Source organism: Danio rerio, chromosome 4 (assembly GCF_049306965.1).
Source record: "Danio rerio strain Tuebingen ecotype United States chromosome 4, GRCz12tu, whole genome shotgun sequence".
Classification (NCBI taxonomy): Eukaryota; Metazoa; Chordata; class Actinopteri; order Cypriniformes; family Danionidae; genus Danio; species Danio rerio.
In genome coordinates, this window is record NC_133179.1 from 53,543,419 (window position 1) to 53,561,209 (window position 17,791).

At 38.9% G+C, this 17,791-nt stretch overlaps 1 protein-coding gene and 3 non-coding genes across 5 annotated transcripts in view; 2 read left to right on the plus strand and 2 right to left on the minus strand.

Moving 5' to 3' along the window:
- Positions 1-17,791, minus strand: part of LOC141375011 (uncharacterized) — a 181,020-nt gene that overhangs the window by 123,246 nt on the left and 39,983 nt on the right. The gene's annotated exons all lie outside the window — the stretch shown is intronic.
- Positions 334-406, plus strand: trnar-ucg (transfer RNA arginine (anticodon UCG)). Its single transcript has one exon. It is a non-coding gene; the product is annotated as a tRNA-Arg (tRNA).
- trnar-ccg (transfer RNA arginine (anticodon CCG)) lies at positions 1,147-1,219 on the plus strand. The gene has a single exon. It is a non-coding gene; the product is annotated as a tRNA-Arg (tRNA).
- Positions 11,004-11,077, minus strand: trnat-cgu (transfer RNA threonine (anticodon CGU)). The gene has a single exon. It is a non-coding gene; the product is annotated as a tRNA-Thr (tRNA).

Sequence of the window (17,791 nt, forward strand, 5' to 3'; positions counted from 1 at the left end):
TAATTGTACAGGTTAGACTAATTCAGATCAGAAATCCACTAAATGTTCATTAACTAAAGTCACAGCAAAATGTGCTACAAGTAACATAGAAACACCAAAGCACCACTGTTTTTTTGTGACAGATGTAGGGCTCTTCCAGAATTTGAATCCTAGACCTCTCGCATCGTAAGCGAGAATCATGACCCTAGACCAACGAGCCCTGAGGAAATGCCTTGCAGTGCCAAAAAATAAATTCTGTGAAACCGGTCCAATCTACTTTTTGTTCATGTTGTTTTTGTTGCGTGCGTCAGCAACTCCCTGGATGCATATTACTGTTCACAGGCAGTAAAAAACGGCCCAGTGGCCTAATGGATAAGGCACCAGCCTTCGAAGCTGGGGATTGTGGGTTCAAGTCCCACCTGGGTCGTCTTTGATTCAGTTGCTTTTAAGTTGACTGTGCAGCACAATCCAGTGTGACCTTCAAAAAGCTAGGTTCATACCTTTAGGTCAAAAAGACATGATAATGGAAAACTCTTCAGAGAAGCTGTTTTGTCATTGGGTGTACACACCAGATCGTCTGGAAGCAATAGGAATCCTAAAGTGCTGTTTTCTGAGTCACAAGAACTTCCTGAGTCATATAACAATTATAGCAAATGCTAGAAGTGGCCTAATGGATAAGGCATCACCCTTCGAAGCAGGGGATTGTGGAATCAAGTCCTGTTTGGGTTGTTTGTTGGGTTACATTTAAGTTGTGTGAAAAAATCCTGGCTTGTCTACTCAAAGCTTAGGTGTGATGATCTGAGGACAATGGTTAGCTTCGAATTCTCAGACTTGCTGCACACTTCAATTAAGATTCATCCATTCTTGCTTGAATCTCACTGTCACGTTACAAACCAAAAAGGTTCCGCTAAGCTCTAGTAATGGAGATCTTGACTTCAAGTACCCCATGGCTCTTAACTAACGGTCTCATGTTAGGTGGATGATGATGAAATGCAAACAAGAAAATAGCTGCAGAAAGGTTGTGATTTCAAGTTAATGAGAGTGGCCTTGACTGGAATTTGAAACTCTCAAGACCAGTCGCACTATACGCTAGAACCATACCCCAGGACCGATGAGACGAGAATATGAATGATAGCAGAAATAAAATGTTTGTACTATTAGTGACGTGGCTCAGTGGCCTAATGGATAAGGCATCAGCCTCCGGAGCTGGGGATTGTGGGTTCAAGTCCCACCTGGGTCGTTTTTGAAGGTCTCACTTTAACTTGGGAGCAATGGTTGTTGGATAAAACACAGTAGCTGTGAAAACCTTCTTGAGATGTGTTTGTGTGTCATTAACTTCCTTCATTGTCATCCATATTTCCTGTTATGTCTAAAAGGGTACTCTGTGCTTACATATAAAGCTGGTGGGTTTTTCAAGATCCATAAACTAATCTAATAACCAAACCATTGCCACTGCTTTTTTTGTCTGTATTGTACATGTTAGAATGATTTACAGTAGTTGAGAGTTCAATGTGGCTATTACCGCCGTGGCATATACCGCCGCCGCTTTAAATGGACAAGCACGAGTTTTTAATGTATGACCGCAGTCTGTGAATATGCCGCCAAGGGGCACAAAGGGATGCTAACAGACAGAAATAGCCTATACAGCAGCTGTAAATATGCTACTGTTCTTATAAATAAAGATGAAATTATAAAACAAAGCATTATAATTCCTTCATTAATCATTAAACATTTGTTAACACGCTTTATTATCATTGTAAACTTGTTAAGTGCAATGAGGAATAATTTTGGAAAGTAGAATTGAAGAAATAAAAGACAACTAAAATATAAGCACAAACATTCATAACAAATAAGTTGGCCTAAATAAATAAATAAAGCAGTCTTTTAGCCTAAATATAAAAAGATGTTGTTTGCTATTTTGATAGGACTAGGACAGTCATTTAATAAGCTTTTTCATTTATATCTTCATTTACATTTTTACTTATGATTTCGTTGTTGATTACGCATAAAAAGAAATTGGCTTACCTCAAGCAGATCACTAAAAGTATAAAAAAAATCATTTTGCCGCAGGACATAAATGAAGTCCCTCAAGTTTATTTTTAATAATTTAGTTGTAGTTCAGTTCATTTTTTTTTCGAAACGTCAATGTTCTCCTTTAAAGTATAATTGTTGTTTTGTTTTTTGTTTGTTTTTTTTACTTGTAGTAATGGCTCAGTATCTTTGGTATTTTAATTTCCATTTTTAGTCACCTTGCGTGTGAAATATAATTCGCGCATAACCGCGTAAAAAGAAGAAAAAGCTGTCAAAAGTCAGAGCCAATTCATCCAAATTAGCCATATTAAAATACAGCATGTATGTTAACACAGGCAGAGTGTAAACAAACTCAGGGTAAGGCTAAATTATGCACTTTCCTTTTAAGGCAAGATTTGCGGTGAACGAAGAAGAGGTTTTACCAACCACTTATTTACAAATATATGTCAATCATCGTGCTCATGAGTCGATATGTTGCCTTTTTATGTTCTGTCTTTTCATCTAGCAGCAATAATGACGACTGGAAAACTTTGTTTAGAACGAAAATGAACTGTTTACTGAAGTTTTTTTGTATACTGAAAACAGGAGCGAAACTCCGAACACACACACTCTCTCACACTGAGTCAGTTGCCAATGGCTACAGGCGCGCTTTCAGTAGCGCTAATCATCATAGGAAAACTGTTCTTAAAGCAAAACAGCATATATAAATGCCAAGGTAAATAAAGTCACTTTATGACAATTAAACAATAAATGGAGCATTAATTAATCACTCTTGCAGCTACATATCAATTTAAGTCATAACATTTTATAGCCTACATGCTACTATGGTGTATAATAATGTTTGGTGGAACAGTAAATTGGTTTACCAACTTGAATTTGGATTTAGGCCAGCCGAGTTGATTTCAGAAAATATTTTTTTTATTATACATATATATATTATTATATTATTAAATTACCGCTATTTTGGAGACCATGCGCTTCTTCACCCTCTTCTCCACTGTTTTCTTAAGTATGTTAAAATGATGTTAAAACATGAAATGTAGGAAAACACAGTACAAATAATCATGAAGGAGATAACGGAAAGAAAGAATGGTATAATAATTACCCTTTTTGAGTTCCTGGTCCTCTTTCCGTAATAAGATGAGCTGTTATTAATGACTAAATAGGTCACGCAGAAGATCAGCTAAGAAAAGTTCTACAGGGTCTGTGGCACTTGCGGCCTTTATGGGTTCATACAGGTTGTGAAATGTGGGTGGGACTGCAAAGCTGTGAATCTTTGCCTATATTTGGATATGACAATAGCCTGTACTGTTTAAAGTAGCCTAAATTTATCAACTTACCCTAATCCTTTAGCTTTCATTTATTTTATTTTTTTTACAAAAAAATTGTTGCAAAGTAGCAATAGACAAGTTTTTACAGCAACACGCAAATATGTTTCAAAGGATTAAAATATTACAAAAGTTATTATTTTTTACATAAATATAAAAACTGCTACCTCCATGCCTTCTTCATCTCTGGTGGCTTGTTTTTAGTTCATTCATGACAACTTGCTTTCTTATAATGTTATTATTAGCAGCAGTATTGTTTATTATATGCATATTTATATTTGTGTTATTAAAAACAAGCTTAGATTTGTCTACCTGTCAGGTTTTGGACCATATGGGGCATAGCTAAATTATATGTACAAAAAACAATACACAAAAAAAGAGTTTTGAAATATTAAATATGAAGCATTTGGATAAGATGACATTAATCAAATCACGCAAACAGAGCATTTAGAAATTACGCAAACAGAGAGTAAAACCATCAGAAACCTACCTTCTTTTCTGTCATCCAGTCCTGCGCAAACAAGTGTTTATGTTTTTGTCTGACATGGTTAAATAAAAAAAATAAATAAATAAAATAAATGTAAAGCTTTATTATAGCTGTTGAGCGCAAGGAGATATAGGCTATTTCACAAAGATGGGTTGCGGTTGGAAGGGCATCCGCTGTGTAAAAACTTGCTGGATAAGTTGGCTGTTCATTCCGCTGTGGTGACCCCGGATTAATAAAGGGACTAAGCTGATAAGAAAATGAATGAATGAATAAAATATTAGCTATAGCCTAGTCTATATTTTATTACTTGCACTTATGTCCTGCAACACTTAACAATTTCCTTGATAACCGAATAATATGCAACATCCTTAAATTATTCTCTTAAATAAAGGGAAATTACCTATCAAGTGTCATATAGTCTAGGGAAATGTTAATATGATTAGGTTTCTCCTGAGCATTTGGGCAGAATGTTTGACGACGTCTATCAAAAAGAGGACGTTATAAAATATATATTTTTTACTGACCTATTACCGGAAAATTTCTTTAGGCAACTTAACCCTGCGTTTTTGTCGAGATTCCCCCGTACTTTACCATTTAATCCCTCTATCACGTTTATCCCACTTGATTCCTCAGTTATATCACTGGGTGCTGTTAATGCTCCGGTCAGCTAATCAAAAACTTGTCTGCATATTTACTTATGGGTGGGTCACAGGTGGATTAGATCAATCTTTGGTTAAGCAAACTTTAACTACAAAAAACTGACTACAAAGTTGCAGATATCTTCATTCTCACAATACCAAACTAAGCTTTTTGCATAATATGCGTTTATACAAACATTTAAGCAACACATTCATAATCATGATGATTATTTTTGCCAGTGCAATGCGTGCGCTAGTTTTATTCATCCATTTACGTTGATGATCATGTTAATGGATGGCCGCAAACTTCACAGTTCATCGGGCACAGTTAACAACCTTTCTGATTATTGCAGCACATTAACAAATAGACTCAGAATCGCTTAACTATCATAACCATATTGTGTTTCATTTATAGCTTTAATTTCAGATCATTTCAACCAATTATTGCAGTGAAAAAAAAAATGATGCATCAACACATCAAAGCACTCTCTTGCTGACATCAGGGCTTTCCTGTTGCAGTCGGGTGTGCACGTCTCCAACACCACTATAAGACGACACTATAGACGTCAAAGACCTGTAGGCCTTCCTAGAAAAACAACTGCAAGGAAAATGAACAGGTATTGTGTATTGTCATCTTGTCAAATCAAGTATTTCAGCAACACTGATGTCAAAAAGTTATTAATAAAATTTTTGTATGTGTTTATTGTATAGTGCTGCACTTAAAACGATTGACGAAAAACTTAACAAGGACAATGAGCGATCTGCTAAAAAGATTCAGAGCGAGCTTCTGTTTAGAATACAGTTAAAAGCATCAGTCTGCACTATTAGAAAACCATTAAAACAACTCAGGTGGACCTATGGAAAAGCCAGGTAAGCCATTTTGATCAATGCCATAATGAAAAGATTCAATTAACATTCATTCATGCATCTCTTTATTTAGGCTATTTGCTTTATACGACCCTATTAATAAACCGCCATGTTGTAAAACCGAAAGCAAAGCATCCAGAAAAATTCATGTCTGGGGAGCCATATTCCATCAGGGACCTGGACCGCTAGTTGTGTTAGAAAATTAGTTCAAATTTCTTCAATATGATTGAATCGTTTCTTTGCAGTTTCTTTATTTACAACTTTTTTTTTCTATTTTCAGGAATTATGGACAGCTGTTTTTACAAAGACACTATAGTAAAATTTGCAGTATGTAAGTCTGCAGTATGCAGTATGTAGTATGTAGGCCTACTGTACTAACTGTGTGTGTGTGTACATGTTCACTGCTGTGTGTGTGTGTGTGCACACGTTCACTGCTGTGTGAATGTGTTGAACTTTTTTATCAATCTTGATGATTATAGAATAAATAGTAAAGTTAACACATTGCTTAAAGGTAACATAATTTACCCCTTTTTTATGATTTAACATTATTATTATGGTTCTTCTGAGCGTGCCAGTTTAGGTTCAGTTCAAAAAACAATTCAGATTTTTTATTATGATGTGTTATAATGTGTCATTTTGGGGGCGTGTACACAGCTCGCTGTTTTACATTTACATTTAGTCATTTAGCAGACGCTTTTATCCAAAGCAACTTACAAATGAGGACAAGGAAGAAATTTTCACAACTATAAGAGCAACAATAAATAAGTGCTGTAGGCAAGTTTCAGGTGTGTAAAGTCTAAAAATGAAAGCATTAGTAATGTAAGAATTTTTTTTGAGTACAGTTAGTGGTATAGCTAGAGGCAATTGCAGATTAGGAAGTGAAGAGGAGACTAAATAGTTGAGTTTTTAGTCGTTTCTTGAAGACAGCAAGTGACTCTGCCGTTCTGTTGCAGTTAGGGAGTTCATTCCACCAACTGGGCAGATTGAATGCGAGAGTTCGGGAAAGTGATTACTTCCCTCTTTGGGATGGAACCACGAGGCGACGTTCATTCACAGAACGCAAGTTTCTTGAGGGCATATAAATCTGCAGAAGTGAGAGCAGATAAGAGGGAGCAAAGCCAGAGGTTGCTTTGTAGGCAAACATCAGAGCTTTTAATTTGATGCGAGCAGCAACTGGCAGCCAGTGCAAACGGGTGAGTGGCGGAGTGACATGTGCTCTTTTCAATTCATTAAAGACCACTCATGCTGCTGCGTTCTGGAGTAGCTGAAGAGGCGTGTTGCTTCGCATGAAAATTAGTTTCAAATCGGTCGGTGAGTCAAGTCGGTCGGTGAGTAAATGAATATGATGAATGAGAACACACAGGCATGTGCGTATAGACATAAAATGTAATGTTGTACAGTAACGTGTCAATTGTTTGTTTCAGTTGTCTTTATTTGAATGGTTTCGTGAGGATGTGATGGTGTGCTTTATCTGGCTGATTCCTGCTGAAGTGGGCGGGTTGTGTGACGTTTGATTCGGGGGATGTTATGGGGCGGAGTTTGCGTGACGTGCTGCGAGCTACTAGCCCGACAGTGGAAACGCAACATGATTTCGGCCTCACTGCTTAACCTCCTGGGCAATTGCCCCGGCTCGTCCTGGCTCGCACTGGATTCATACATAGGATCTTCTGTTTACTAGACAGGTGTTTTGACCAACTAAGCCACAAAACCAGACAGGGGGGTAATTGTTTAATCGAAAAAAGAAACGGTAAAAACGGTAGCACTGCATGTTTGAATGTCTAGACTTAAAAATTTTAAAGTCCAATTGGTTACGCATCACCATACCATGCTATATAATGCCATCGTCCAAAACCCTCTTAATAGTACAATATTAAAATTGTTTTATTATTTAATATATAATCAAGGTTTCCCTTCTTAAACCAATTAACTTCTCTCTATAAAGCTTCAAAAATTGCAACAAATGAACACTCCAATGAAACAATGTACAAATAAAATAAAAATGAAAATAAAACATTTACTTAAAACATTTCAAATTTTCCCAAAAGTCCAGTACAGGTGATGAACACTCAAAAAGATTCTTTTGCAAAACAACTAGGTTGCAAATTCAGTTCCAGAGATCCAGGATGTTGCACTTGTGAGTTTGTTGTAAATTTACACTCTTACCATGACGCTGAATAGGTTTCACTTTGTATCTTTCCAACAGGTGTATCCAAAAAATCCACTTAATGGGAGGCTCGCCAGTCCAACTCCACAATTAGACACGCACCGATGGAAGTTGAGACAATCCAAATCCAGAAAAGAGTTCACACTTCAATTAATTCGAAACCAGAGCAGATCACATTCAGCAACTGACTTCAATAGAACATCTCACCGATGAAAAACCAGAAGAAGATGCACAAGCAAACAAACAAAGGGGAGAAAAAAACCATTAGCATTTTACAGTGTATGCATTATCTCAGCTTAACACATTTGTAAATAAACAGCAACAATAAATGACCATGTATATGCTTCTCTCTGCTGAATTTCTGTGTTTTTCCTATTTCTTTCTCCTATTTGGCATTTTCTTTTTACAAATGACAGCATTTTACTTAAACTCTCTCACTTAAACTTTACACAATCACTTGTATAATACTGTGTATAATACTGTGTTTTTACTAGACCAAACAAATGGTTAATTAATGAAACACATTTTTGACACTAGTTTAAATCATGTTATAATGAAAACAATAAAAAAAAAAAAAAAACGAACTCACCAAGAAAATCATTCAAAATCAAAGCGAAAAGCCAGGAAAACTCCAGGGGGCACTCGTGTGCAGATTTCACTCACAGATACAAATCTTGTTTTTTTCTCTCAATCCTTCATTAAAGATATATGATAGAAATCATTTCAGCATCTTATTAATGGTCAGTTTTCACAGTTAATACACATTTAAAACATTAAAATATATATTTACATTTACATTTAGTCATTTAGCAGACGCTTTTATCCAAAGCGACTTACAAATGAGGACAAGGAAGCAATTTACACAACTAAGAGCAACAATGAATAAGTGCTGTAGGCAAGTTTCAGGTCTGTAAAGTCTAAGAAGGGAAGTATTAGTAGTATTAGTATTAGTATTAGTATTTTTTTTGTGTGTGTGGGTACAGTTAGTGTGATATTCAGAGAGGCAATAGCAGATTAGGAAGTGAAGTGGAGACTAAATAGTTGAGTTTTTAGTCGTTTCCTGAAAGTAGCGAGTGACTCTGCTGTTCTTATGCAGTTAGGGAGTTCATTCCACCAACTGGGCAGATTGAGCGTGAGCATTCGCGAAAGTGATTTCTTCCCTCTTTGGGATGGAACCACGAGGCGGCGTTTGTTCACAGAACGCAAGTTTCTGGAGGGCACATAGATCTGCAGAAGTGAGAGCAGATAAGAAGGAGCAAGGCCAAAAGTCACTTTGTAGGCAAACATCAGAGCTTTGAATTTGATGCGAGCAGCAACTGGCAGCCAGTGCAAACGGACTAGCAGCGCAGTGACATGTGCTCGTTTCGGTTCATTGAAGACCACTCGTGCTGCTGCATTCTGGAGCAGTTAAAGAGGCTTGATAGAGTTAGCTGGAAGCCCAGCTAGTAGAGAGTTGCAGTAATCCAGTTTGGAGAGAACAAGAGCTTGAACAAGGAGTTGAGCTGCATGTTCAGAAAAGAAGGGTCGGATCTTTCTGATGTTATAGAGTGCGAATCTGCACGATCGAGCAGTTCTAGAAATGTGTTCAGAGAAGTTTAGTTGGTCATCAATCGTTACTCCAAGGCTTTTCACCATTTTGGATGCAGTAATGGTTGCCCCATCCATCTGGATTGAAAAATTATGGTGTAGAGTCGGGTTAGCAGAAACTACAAGAATTTCCGTTTTTGCGAGGTTCAGCTGAAGATGATGATCTTTCATCCAGTGTGAAATATCCAACAGGCAGGCTGAAATGCGAGCTGGAACCGAGGGATCATCAGGATGAAAAGAGAGGTATAGCTGGGTATCATCAGCATAGCAGTGGTAGGAGAATCCATGTCTCTGGATGACTGGTCCTATAGATGATGTGTAGACTGAGAAGAGAAGTGGCCCAAGAACAGAGCCTTGAGGCCTTGATATATATCTAATAGTTTTCTACTGTTATTAATTTAAAAACTTACATCTCTGCATTCCCTTGCGAACACTGAATCACCATAGCAACGGTAAACACAAGCTAACAGACAAGAGAGATTTGTTATTGTTTGTAAATCTGATCTGCTATAGTGTAAGGCACGATGATGTTATTCTAAAGCACTATTCCCTTGAATGCTGTTTAATACTCGATTATGAATTATTTATATAAATAAATAATTTTAATATATATTATTTAATCGAGTATTCTGCCAATGTTTTTTTTTCATATTTATAAGGGTGTTTCTATTTGCTCTATTGCTGTGTACTACCCACTAGTAACCTGGGTTACAACTGACTATATATAAATCAGTTGACATTATTAAGGCATTTATTGGGTACAATTGCTACTTTTTTACTGTCATTCATTGTGTTTTGGTCATTATCAATGCACTGTCACTTTAATTGAGCGTGAGCAGCGCGTCAAAAATAGACCCGGCGCCAAAACTATCGCTGCACTGCTGCTTCAGCGACGCTCACGCCTCGCTCTGACGCGCTGCTGTTGCGTGCAGTATGAAAGCTCTAATTTGTTAACATGGACGCCGAAAAACACGCGCTGCTGGCGCTTGCGGTTTGAAACAGCCGTTAGTCTTAACACTAAAAGAAAAAAACTGTGGATACGATACTTCCAAACGCAGTTTCATCTAAGACAGTGGGGGGAAGCAAAATTTACTATGCTTTCAACTCAGTTACTTTGCACATGCATAAAGAGGCTCTTGTATGACAAATCCAAAAGGTGTGATCTTAACAATAGGTGGCGGTCACTTTTGCCCTAAACCACAGGTTGCCTTCGAGTCATTCCTTAAGTCCACTCGGCCTTGCACCGTTTTATAATCTTCCTTATTTAAAACAGCTCAATTAAGTCATCGGCTTCATTGTAGAGTACCCCTAGTATCTGAGCCTGCACTGCGCAATGAAAGAAAGAAGCAAAACGGGATGGACAGATGCCTAAAATGTTAGAGACGCACCACACCTTAAGTCAGTGAAGAAAAGGGTCAAAGCTTGACACTCTTGTGGGACTCCAACCTACAACCTTTGAATGGCTCAGCTCACAGCCTAGAGGTCCAATGCGCTATCCATTGCACCACAGAGACTGCACCAAAAAGCACTTGTTGGGACTCTCTGGCCCATGAAAGAACAGCCAACTGCAGACAAAGTACTGCTGGGATTTGAACTCAGGATCTCCTGTTTACTAGACAGGCGCTTTGACCAACTAAGCCACAGGGTCAAACGATGTTGACACGGGCTAATTGTTTAATCGAAAAAAGAAAAAAAAAAACTAACAATGGTAGCGCTGCATGTGTGAATGTCTGGACTTGAAATATTAAAGTCCAATTGGTTAGGCATTACCACATTATGCTATATAAAGCCATCGTCCAAAGTCCTCTTAAACGTGTAGCGTTCTTAAGGATTTGAGTTTTGTTTAGAAACCGACTGCTAAACATCCCGCTGCGTAAACACTCGTAACTCTTAAGAAATAGCAACACTGGCACATGTACATTAGGCACTGCTGGGACTTGAACCCAGGATCTCCTGTTTACGAGACAGGCGCTTTGACCAACTAAGCCACAGCACCAAAGCTAAAAAGAAGGCAAGACGGTTTTGCACACAGAGACTAAAAAAAGACAGCAAGTCTAAAATGGCAATCAAAGAGGTTGTTTAAGTCTATTTGTCGCACTATTCATTAGGCCTCAAAGCTATACAATTTTATTATGCATTCCGGTAAGCTCTATAAAACTAGCGCATTCACCACCTGGATCAATTTAGCCCTGGATCAATTTAGCCCAGGATCATTCAAGCCCAGGATCTCCTGTTTACAAGAGAGGCGCTTCGACCAGCTAAGCCACAGCACCACAATGAATGACCGTAAGAGACATTTGCCCGATAACAAAAAACAAAGAAGAACAAACCAATACACAACAAAAACCAGCATGTCAGGATGCAGAAAATGCCGACAAGATGGACGTGGTCTTTTAGAGTCCGGATGATTATGTCTCAAACCTCACCAGTAACCTGGCCTCTTTTCAAGATCAAAGCAAAAAATGCATTAATTTATTTTTATTTAATCTACCCTTAATCATGTGTCAGGTGTTTTTTGGAATCTCCAGTTTCATTACATCCAAACCCAGATTCAGCTTGGAAAATGGAAATCTGAGGGAAAGGTGCAATTTGGATTTGAATCTAGCACCTGCTGTTCCCAAGACAGGTGCTCTGGCCAACTTAGTCTTAACACTAAAAGAAGAAAACCTCTGGATACGATACTTCCAAACGCAGTTTCATCTAAGACAGTGGGGGAAAAGCAAAATTTACTATGCTTTCTACTTAGTTACTTTGCACATGCATAAGGAGGCTCTTGAACGACGATTCCAAAAGGCGTGATCTCAACAATAGGTGGTAGACACTTTTGCCCAAAACCACAGGTTGCCTTTGAGTCATTCCTTAAGCTTACTTGGCCCTACACCGTTTTCTAATCTCCCTTATTTAAAACAGCTCAATTAAGTCATCGGCTTCATTGTAGAGTACCCCTAGTATCTGAGCCTGCACTGCGCAATGAAATTAAAAAGCAGAACAGGATGGACAGATGTCAAAAATGTTGGAAATGCACCACTCCTAAGTCAGTGAAGAAAAAGGGCAAAGCTTGCAACGCTGGTGGGACTTGAACTCAAAACCTTTAAATGACTCAGTTCACAGCCAAGAAGTCCAATGCGCTATCCATTATCTTAGATTAAATGATTTCCATTTTCCGAGCTGACAGATGGTTTGGATGTAATGAAACTGGATATTCCAAAAAACAATTAACACATGATTAAGGGTAGATTAAATAAAAATAAAATAATGCATTTTTTGCTTTGATCTTGAACAGAGGCCAGGTTACCGGTCAGGTTTGAGACATGATCATCCAGACTCTAAAAGACCACGTCCGTCTTGTCAGCATTTTCTGCATCCTGACATGCTGGTTTTTTTGTGTATTTATTTCTTCTTCGATTTTTGTTATCGGGCAAATGTCTCTTACAATTAATTTTTGTGGCGCTGTATCTTAGCTGGTCAAAATGCCTTGTAAACAGGAGATCCTGGGCTCAAATCCCAGCAGCGCCTTAGTTCAGGTGGTGCGTGTGCTTTTTTTATAGAGATTAACGAAATTAATTATAAAACTGTATAGCTTTGAGGCATAATGGATAGTGCGACAAAATGAGTTACATTTAAGAGCTCATCTGATTCACAACTAGTTGACTGCACACCCATGTTTTTAAGTTGTTTATCTCCCCCTCCATATTCTCCATTCCTCAAACCTATTGAGGATTTTTTTCCTGCCTGGAGATGAAAAGTGTATGACCGAAATCCAAACACATGTATACCCCTTCTCCAAGCTATAGCAGTTGATGCTTTTCGTGGCTGGATTTGCCATGCAAGGTGACATTTGCCCCACTGTTTGGCCACACCAATACAGAAAAGAGAATGCAGTATAGCTGTTTTTTTATTTATTTATTTTTTTACTGTAACTGTATTTAGTAAAAACTTCTGTTGATGGTATATGTAGACCACATTTTCTGCAACTTTGTGTTGGTTGGGATGAACACTGTGTACGCTGTTTTTGTGAGGAAAATACAGTAAAATATATTTGGTATTTGTTTGTTTTGTTTTAAAACAATTTTCGAAAAATTTTACAATGCACTTCTGTAGGTCTATGTACTGTCTGTAGTAAGTGTAACACTGAACAGAAGAAGGCTTACAAAAAGTCATTATAATGAATAGAGAAGAAGTGGTCATAGTGTTTTACATTAAGCACATTAGTGTTCAACTGATCTTATGAATATCTATTAATGTGATGGCTTGTGTGTGTCATTTGAAAACAAAATACCTTTTTGAGAAGAAATCACATTGTTTTGAACTTATAATTTCATTTTGCAGAAGAATTGAAGAGTTTTGCCCAATGTGTGTGTGTTTTGTGATTTGTGTGTAGAGTTCTGACAATATGAGACATACTTTCAGAAAATGTGTGTAAACAACTGGAAAAAACATTTTAAGACCTCCAGGAACAAGTTTGGTGACCCTTGGCTTAAAGAGCCCATATTATACATGAAATAGGGTCATATCCTGGTTGTAAGGGTCTCCAACAACAGTCTAATATGCATGCAAGGTCAAAAAACACTTTCATGGTCTTATAATCTGCATTTATTTTTAGCTAATTATCCCAGCGACTCCTGTATGAATCGTCCAGTGATTCATTTGTTCCCAAACCCCTCCTTAGCGCGGAGCTAATCTGCGCTGATTGGACCGATGACAGTCTGTCGCGATTGGTCGACTGCCTTCAGTCAGAGAGGGAAATGGCCAATAGCTAATCAGCAATTTAAACGTGGATTTTAGCTGCCACACTATGGCGAGTGGATAGTGCCACGGATAACCGAACGAAGGAGACAGTCGTGTACTCGCCATACCACACACACACACACACACAAAAACACACACACACCTCCGGATGACAACGCTCCCGCTTCCGCCCGCACCCGCCAGGTTTTAGCCTGAAAACCCGCTCCGTTTTCTGCCCGCCGCGCCCGGTCCCCGGCCCGGAGCGGAGAACACAACCAAAAATCACCCAGTATACAGTCCAGACAGCCAAGCTGTCTGTTTAAACACACACACACAGCACAAAGCTCGTTCGTTCGTTCGCTCTCTCTCTCTCTCTCATACGCGCGCGTGCGCACTAACACACACACAAGCACCACGCAGACTCTCTCTTTCTAATTCGCATAGCAATATCTGTGATATTGCTAGACAGCCCGCTCCCGTCCCAAATTAAACCCGTTACCGACCGCTCCCGCGATTTATTCGGAAATTTATTCCCGCGGCTGTCCCCGCGCCAGATTTCTGCGGCGCGGGAATAAATTTCCGAATAAATCGCGGGAGCAGAACTCTAGCACGGAGCTCCATAAACAAACAGCACGCGTCGCGTTTTTAACGTGACTTTGCACGCGATAAGATAAAATATCCAGTTAACCTGATACAGTACACGCGGTTACAAGTAACAAATCACAACTAAATACATTTGCAAGCTAGAGTAAACGAGGCAACAACTTTAACCGCATGTACTTACACTTGAGAATTGGAAGAAACCCATCCTGACGTCCATCAGTTACTCTTTACTGATCCTTCCTTTAACAAACTCAGATGAAGTATTCTTTGTAGCATGTAGCTTCCAGAAGTTTCCAACTGCTTGGTTATAATGCTGATGTTTCATCTTTGGGTAGAGACTCAATATAATGTCCATCTGCAGTGTGACTTCAATCGACCGGCATGTTTGTGTGTTTGTGGGTGTGCGTGTGTTTGTGGGTGTGCGTGTGTGTCTGGGTTTCTGCGTCAGAGGGCGGGGCTTCAGGTTTGAAATCTCCCGGGTTTGCGCGTGCACGTGAATAACTTGGTTTCGTTCGTACGTCATGGCGGAACACCTAATGAGTCGGTATCAAGGCGACTCGTTTGAAGCACTATGAGTCGACTCTTTTATAGATGAATCAACCGTTTTAAACACTGTATTCTTACAGATTTAAGCCTTAGCTGGATACTTCACTTCACTTAGAGCTGTGTTACACACTACATGGAGGGGAATTTTCAAAAACCCATAATATGGGCTCTTTAAAAGCATAGTTCTCTCAGACAGCAACTTTACAGGGCAACACTATATGCTGAATGGCTCAACCGAAATTTTAACCTGTGATTTCTCACGGAATGAACGAGAATCATACTCCTAGACAAGCAAGCCACTATGCAAAGTAATGTTTTGTGGCGACACTATATGCTGGCAAACTGGAATTCTTCGAAAGACATTTTTATGAAAGACATAATGTGCTGTAAAACGCAGGACACCTGCAAGGTCTCATCCGGTATTTGAACCTGGGACCTCTCACACCCGAAGCGAGAATCACACCCCTAGACCAATGAGCCACTAAAGTGCTAGGATTTCACATGGCGTCAGAAGCATCAAATAGTCAGAAATCTTTCTCTAAAGGGAATCAAGGGCACCCTAAGCGAGATTCATACCCCTAGACCAACAAACCACCAAAGCTTGACTATTTCACAAGACATCAGAAGGAACAAATGGTCAGAAATCCTTATCTAACAAACATTGAAGCAGGGCTTTTGCTTCATTTGGACCCAGGACTTCTACAATGGTTCGTCCAGGATTTGAAAACGGGACCTCTCGCACCTTATGCGAGAATCAAGCGCGTAGACCAACAAGCTACTGCAAAACAGCCACTTTACATGGCAATACTATCTGCTGACAAACTGGAATTCTTCAAAAGACATTTTTACGAAAGACATAATGCCCTGTAAAACACTAGACAACTGCAACGGCTCGTCTGGAATATGAACACAGGACCTCTCGCACCCGAAGCAAGAATCATGCCCCTATACCAACGAGCCACTGCAAAACAGCAACTTTAGATGGCAACACTATCTGCTGACCAACCGGCATTCTCAGAAAAAAGGCCTCTGTGTAAGCCACAACGACCTTACAAAACAAAAGACAACTGTAAGGGTTCAACTGAAATTTGAACCTAGGATTTCTCATGGCATGAACGAGAATCATACTCCTAGACCAGCAAGCCACTATGCAAGAAATATTTATGTAGCGACACTATCTGCTGACAAATTGGAATTCTTTGAAAGACGTTTTTACGAAAGACATAATGCCCTGTAAAACACAGGACACCTGCAAGTGCTCGTCCAGGAATTGAACCTGAGACCATTCGCAACCGAAGCGAGAATCATACCCATAGACCAACAAGCCACTAAATTGGGAGAATTTCACAAGGTGTCAGATAGTCAGAAATCTTTCTCTAACGAATCAAGGGCACCCTAAGTGAGAATCATACCCCTAGACCAACGAGCCACTGCAAAACAGCAACTTTATATGGCAACACTATCTGCTGACAAACTGGCATTCTCAGAAAAAAGGCCTCTGTGTAAGCCACAACGACGTTACAAAACAGCAGACAACTGTAAGGGCTCAACCGAAATTTGAATCTGGGATTTTTCATTGCATGAACGAAAATCATACTCCTAGACCAGCAAGCCACTATGCAAAGGAATGTTTTATGTGGCGACACTATCTGCTGACAAACTGGAATTCTTCGAAAGACATTTTAATGATAGACATAGTGCCCTATAAAACACACAACATCTGCAAGAGCTCATCTGGGATTTGAACCCAGGACCTTTCACACCCAAAGCGCGAATCATACCCCTAGACCAACGAGCCACTAAATTGAATTTATTTCACATGGTGTCAGAAGCATCAGATAGTCAGAAAACTTTCTCTAACGAATCAAGGGCACCCTAAGCGAGAATCATACCCCTAGATCAACGAGCCACTGCAAAACAGTAACTTTATATGGCAACACTATCAGCTGACGAACTGGCATTCTCAGAAAAAAGGCCTCTGTGTAAGCCACAACGCCCTTACAAAACAGCAGACAACTGTAAGGGCTCAACCGAAATTTGAATCTGGGATTTCTCACAGCATGAACGAGAATCATAGTCCTAGACAACCAAACCACTATGTAAAGGAATGTTTTATGCGCCGACACTATCTGCTGACAAACTGGAATTCTTCGAAATACATTTTTTTGTCTTTATTTTAACAAAACAAAAAAGAACAGAACAATGACAACAGCTTACAACCAAGAAATTTCTTAGCATCACAGCACATAATGAAAATCAAAATCAAAAAGAAGACATAAAAATACAGAGTAATAATAAAAATAGAAAAGTACATAAATTAACCAAAGTTTATGGTGATCTAAGGTTTTGCAAAAATGTACCTGAAATCCTAGGACCTACATATTCAAGCAATGGAGTCCAGATCTGATAAAAAGTGTTTTTCAATGGAGAGAGATTAGACTCAATAATAATTCACGCAAAAGACACGATGTGCACATGCGTAGCCAAATTCACATGCGTAAAATATTTATTTATACTCACAAAAACAATTCACATGCACAAAATAAAAATACATTTTCATAAAATACATTTCACAAATGCAAAACACCATTTGCAAATATATAAGAGTGTACAAAAAGTTTTGAATGTTTAAAATTCACGAGTTCATCCTGAATGAGAATGTGCAAATCCTCTCTCACGTACGACTCACCCTGAATATGAGTGTGTGCATTTTTGAGACTTTCCTGTCAGCACACACCTCCCACGTGAGTCACTCGTGCCCTGTAGCCAATAAGATGCGAGCTTACTGTTCAACCAATCACAACTCCCTGAGAACGTGGGAATGACCGAAGCG